Source organism: Cibotium barometz, chromosome 10 (assembly GCF_041138505.1).
Source record: "Cibotium barometz isolate CiBa-2024 chromosome 10, ASM4113850v1, whole genome shotgun sequence".
In the NCBI taxonomy this organism is placed as follows: domain Eukaryota; kingdom Viridiplantae; phylum Streptophyta; class Polypodiopsida; order Cyatheales; family Cibotiaceae; genus Cibotium; species Cibotium barometz.
This window is the reverse complement of record NC_141055.1, coordinates 34825867-34831830: the sequence shown is the minus strand read 5'-3', so window position 1 is coordinate 34831830 and position 5964 is coordinate 34825867. Positions and strand designations below refer to the sequence as shown.

The 5964-nt window shown below is 38.4% G+C and overlaps 1 pseudogene across 1 annotated transcript; it reads right to left on the bottom strand.

Annotated features, from left to right (window-relative positions):
• Positions 1–2891: 2891 nt before the first annotated feature.
• LOC147634829 (adenine/guanine permease AZG1 pseudogene) lies at positions 2892–5172 on the bottom strand (annotated as a pseudogene). Its single transcript, XR_015266810.1, has one exon. The product of XR_015266810.1 is annotated as an adenine/guanine permease AZG1 pseudogene (transcript).
• Between the last annotated feature and the right edge of the window lie 792 nt (positions 5173–5964).

Sequence of the window (5964 nt, the reverse complement as noted above, 5' to 3'; positions counted from 1 at the left end):
TTAGGTCTATATTTCATAGCAAACAATTTTCTATGTAGTCAACTAGGTCTATATATAGCAAATATTTTCTTAAATAGTAAATTAGGACTATTTTCTTATATATGTTTATATATCAAATAATTTTCTAGTTCATAGGAAATAAATTCTCATGTAGTAAATTAGGTCTATATATCAGATATTTTTCCATATTGTAAATTCGATCTATTTAGCAAATATTTTCCTATATAGTAACTTATCTTTCTAGTAAATACTTTCATATATAGTAAATTGTTTCTTATGAATTTGTTATATAGTAAGTAGCTTACTAGAAAGACATTCTAGGATGTACCTCACATTTTGTAGTTTTCACTTTTACTAGATATGTTCAATCTATTTAGCAAATTGTTTTTTTTTTTCAATATAGGAACTTGTCAAAAATTCATAGTGATGGAATTCCATAGTCACCACTCCTACAATATATTGGTTGACATATTTAACATAGATGGGTTTATATTAACCTCAACACAAGATACATCTTAACTTCCATACATTTGGTACACAAGAGTGCTTTGCACATAGTCTCTTACAACCCGCATAGTCGATACACACAAGAAGCTATGCTATACCTAAAATTTAAGACCACTATTTTTGCATAAATAACTATTCTTTACTTTTGGAAGTACATGTGGCATCAGTGAGAGCTCAGCCTTGAAGTTTTTGGAGTGTTTCTATCAAATAGTAGCTTGAGTAAGTAAAGTTACAAGTACATTTTTTTAAATAGCTCTCCACTAGAGTGATGCCATGTGGTCGAATGAGAATCCAAATTTTGAGAACATTTTAAAGTTATTTGGGCAAGAATTGCATGTGGAGGTTGATACTTCTAAAAATGTAATGTGTAGATGTGTCTTTCTTTAGCATGCATAGTCATGATAGGGGTATGTAGCCCCTCAATGCTAGAAACACTCAAGTTTAGTGTATCTCCAACTCATAAAGTTTAACAATAGCTCAAAAAGCTAAGGCTAAAGTTTTGAAATTTCTAAAATCCTACGAGGTTTCAGTTATAAAAACCTTAAAATCTCCTAAATATTTCAAATATCACCTTTGAGCTTCAAAATTGAAGGTTTATTACTATCTCAAAGGTAACCTTTTTGGATACTATTTGGCAGAACATATGTTTATGCTCAATTTGAGAAATATAGATATTTAAAGCTGGAGATTTATGATACATATGTACCAATATGTATCAATTTGTTTATTTGAGAAATATAGATATTTAAAGCTGGAGATTTATGATACATATGTACCAATATGAAGTCATTTTATGTATGACATCCTAAAGACATCTAAATAGCTAGGCCCACCTAAATCTTTCTCTTTCATAAAGAAATTGCTTACTTAAGATACATAACAGCATCACTTTGAAGTTAGTCCTACTTTGTTGGATCAACGATTATGAAACACCAACTTGGGATGATGCTTGGCATAAAATCACCTACAATGCCATGTGGATGGCATAGATCTTCCTAGCATACTTCAAAAGTAATGTGCCATGACTAGGTAGCATGGCTTCTTGAAGAAGCCAAAAATTTTTGTAACTCCAATCATTGGTCCTTTATCTTTGAATCATGTACACTTAGTTGTTGATTAAACCCAAAAATAGAACAATACATGTTTTTGGATTATTGATGGATGCGCATTTTATATTCAAGTTGTTTTAATTGATTTAGTTTCATATTTTAAGTGGGAGTTTTTTCCATTATTCTTAGCATGGCCATATTGTAAATTGTTTGTTGTTTTTAACTTTTTTAATAATTAGCAATTTTCATATGCTATTACTTTTATTTGGTGCACTTTTTAAAGTGTATGTTATGCATGAGACATTTTGCATGAGCTAAGTTACTGAAAAATTTCCAATAGCAAATAATTTCATATGAGATAAGTTGACAATAGAGTAAATGATCTCTTATCTATAGAGTAAATAATTTCTTATATAGTGAATTAGGTCTATATAGCAAATAATTTCCTGAAGTTAAAAAAAACCTAATGTTGAAGGTTTCCAACTCCTAAAGTTTAAAAAAAAAACTAAGGTTGAAGGTTTGATTTTTTTTTAAATCTAAGAGATTTTAGTGATAAAAAAACCTTGAAAATTCCTCAATATTTCAAATATTACCAAAATTCAAGGTTTGTGACCGTCACAGTGGAAATGATTTAAAAAAAAATACTAATGGCATCATATATGTTTACGTTCAATTTGTTTATTTGAGAAATATAGATATTTAAAGCTAGAGATTTATGATATTGATCATGCCACATATTTAGTGTGCTATCATCATCTGTACCAAGGTTTAAATTTATCTGCCTTGCAGAGCAGGAGGCATCATTGTCATTGTGACTAGCTTTTTAGACTTCATTTTGGAAATGGGTTTCTGTTGAGAATTGAGTTGCCAAAATTGTCAAAGATTTACATCAACAAGTTCAAAAGGAAAGGGCATCTCATGACTTCTATTGCAACATGTCCCTCCTCTTATATGTGAAAGCTTGCAAATTAAGTTTTTGTCAAAGCTATACATTGAAGCAAAAATTGATCACTTGACTTTTACTCCAAAATGTCCTTGTCTTCACACTCCCTTCCCTTTAGGGTTAATTATTTACACTCACCCCTATCCTTCTTCATGTGCTAGATAAAACAACTATCCATTATCTACTATCCACTATTAAAAATATGTTTTAGATCTCTTTCTAGAATTCACATGACATAACATATGTAAAAGCTAATAACCACCATGGAAGAATGTCCAAGTATCTTGACAGAAGCACAGGCTCCATTATGCATAATATATTGGATGTGTATGAGCTTGAGAGTGTCAATTAGGCATAGAATTTCCTACATGTGTAGTGAAGCATAGAGGTACAATCTTACAAGGTCACATCCAAGGACCCACATAATGCCACAAAGAGTGACACTTCTGTGTATTTTTAGTTACTGTAAATAGAGAATCCACCATGCTTTGTATTCTCGCGATGTGGCATGCTGGAAAAAAATTGGTAGTGTGTGCATAAATTAAACCCATTTGGCATCTCTGTACATGAGTGACCATGATACTTCAATGCAAAATGACCCCCAATGAAAGGGTTGGGGACCCAACTATTGCTGCTACCCAACATTTATCCCACTTCAGTCAATGGATAGAGATACTGTCACTGATACCAATTCAAACACGGGTAAACAAGTCATTTTTTACCCCGATTCAACAATCAAATCAGCCCCATTGAGTTGCTTTCTGTGTTCACTATCTGCTTGCATCTCAACCTCATTGTCGTGTGCTTCGATGTCTTCCTCCATGTATGATGTTCTCCCATAGTGCCTTAACTTGAGGTACCCCAAAATCGCCCAATCATAGAGATTAATAGCAATATAGGTCCCAATACCCCCGATCAACCCATAAGAAATGGAGTATGTCAATGGCATGAGGATGATGGTAATGAAGGCCGGAATTGCTTCTCTCATATTCTCCCAATTGATTTCCAACACCGATTTCATCATGAGAGCGCCCACGAGGATAAGCGGGGGCCCGATCGCCCATGCTGGGATAGACGCCAACAATGGAGTGAAGAAAAATGATAAGAAGAAATAGAAAGCCACAGTGATGGCAGTCAAGCCCGTTCTGCCCCCTTCTTTGATCCCTGTAGAAGACTCAATAAACGTAGTTACCGGTGAAGTGCCAAGTGTAGAGCCTATTATGATAGCAGTTGCATCACTCATGAATGCAAAATACTGCCCTTCAAAATCTCCATTCTCTTGCATAAACCCTGCAAATTTGGCCATTGAGTAGAGGGTACCTGTTGTGTCTAGTATGTCCACATACAAGAATGTGATGAGGGCTACCCATACTTGTCCTTGATTAAAATGCTTAAAGCTTAGGGCCCCTGCTGTTTTCTCAATTTTGTGCACATCCACTACCTTCTTGAAGTAATCAAATAATGCATCCCCATCAGAAGTGTAAGGGAAGTAGGTGACCTTAGTGCCTCTGAACCATGATACTGCTGTAACAAAGACAATGCCATAGATCATGGCTCCCTTGATGTTCTTGATAAGGGCATAGCTGATGATGACAAAACCGACGACCCCGAGCCAGAAAGTGGCACTCTCCATGCGGTGGTTGAGGCATAGTTCAGCATCTGAGACAGTGCCGCCTGCAATGAGCTGTGTGGTGCCATTGATGGTGGTAACAGGAGCTACAGAGACCATACTAGGACAAGCTGCAAGGGTGAGAAGGGTAGAGGAGCTAAAGCCGACAAGGCCGATACCCTCACTGGATTGAAGCCCAATGAAGGCCAAGTAGAACCCGATTCCTGCGGCGGTGGAGTTTCTGATGGGCTTAGGGATGGCTTTAGCTAATTTTGCTCGCAAGCCGACGGCAGCGATGATTAAGAACAAGATGCCTTCTATGAAGACAGCAGCTAGGGCGGTTTGGTATGAGATATTACCAGAGCCATGGTAACCAACAACAGTGTAAGCAAAGTAAGAATTGGTGCCCATGCCAGGGGCAAGGGCCAGGGGGAGATTAGCAAAAGCACCCATGATGACACAGCCCACAAGGGAAGAAGCCACGGTAGCTACAATCAGGTCCTTCTTAATACGATCTAAGCATGATTGATAGCCTGGGTTAACTGGGTCAAATTTGCACTCTGAGCCAGGGTTAACTAGCTCTAATGAGGTTCCATTAGAGAGCGTACCTTGGCAGTTAGAGGCGGCTATGGAGGGGACGTTGCAAGTAGGGGTGCAATCGGAAACACTACAAGTGCCGCCAGAGTCTGTGAGGATGCTGGCGTTCACTGCTAGGATGTAAGCCATGGTGAGGAAAGTGGCCGTTCCCGCGCGGAGCTCCCGCGTGAAACATGTCTTACGCTCGGCGACCTTGAAGTAGCGGCCGATGAAACTTTTCTCCACACTGTGGTTGAGGCGGTGCACAGAGGAGCGCCATGACTTAGCCAACCCTGCCATGGCGATGGTGAAGAAAAAGGGGCCTGTAAAAAGGAGAGAAAGCGCGAAGCTGAGGCTATGAAAATTAAGGCGCAGTAAGAAGCAAAGAGAGCTCAACAATGCCTGTGGCTATGGCGGAGCATAGAGGAAGAGGAGAAAGCAGAGTGGGTATGGCTATAAAGGGGAAGAAGAGAGCGTAGGAAACAGAAGTGAGCATGGCTGTGTGGCTATGGTGAAGCGTGTGCGATTTTATATGTCACTCTCCCATCCCATGGGAAAAGTCCAAAATTTTGATGCACGTGCTAAAAAAAACATGCATCCGTCAAACATGCATCAACAATTCAAACCTTCACATTGAAACGTTTCCCTTTAGAGGGCCTTTCATGTTCACAAGAAACGTTTTTTTAAAGTCAAAGTAGGACTTTATATGATGCCTTACTCATTACTGGGCTGCCTTTGGCTTTGCCTTAGGCTTAGCATCTCCTAGTGAATTTAAGGGCCCCTCCAAGGGTAGCCTTTGCACACACTCCTTCCTATCTAGGATGGAACCTTTTTATATGTACGTGAGTGAGGGAGGCTAGTCTTGTGCCCCTACATCATTGATTAGCTAGGCTATTCTTGTGCTTCAACATTTTCTCTCTTTCATTGATTAGCTCGGTTACCAATAGGTTTTATGGACTCTTCTTGTATCTATATATATATATATATATATATATATATGAGTGGAGCTCTCTCTAGTTCATCCATTCGCAAGGGGCTCTTTGGTGTCACAAACGGAAAGACGAGAATGGAGAGATGCAATGAGGTCCTAGCAACACAAACCTTTCTTTTCTTTTCTTTTATACTCTCTCTCTCTCTCTCTCTCTCTCTCACACACACACACACACACACAGTGCCGCTGCACCATGCGACCTGCAAAAAGGAGATTAGTTAAATAAAACAAAAAAACCGTACCTGACCGGCATCGCTTACGTTGCATGCTGTGCGCGCCCACCACAGCT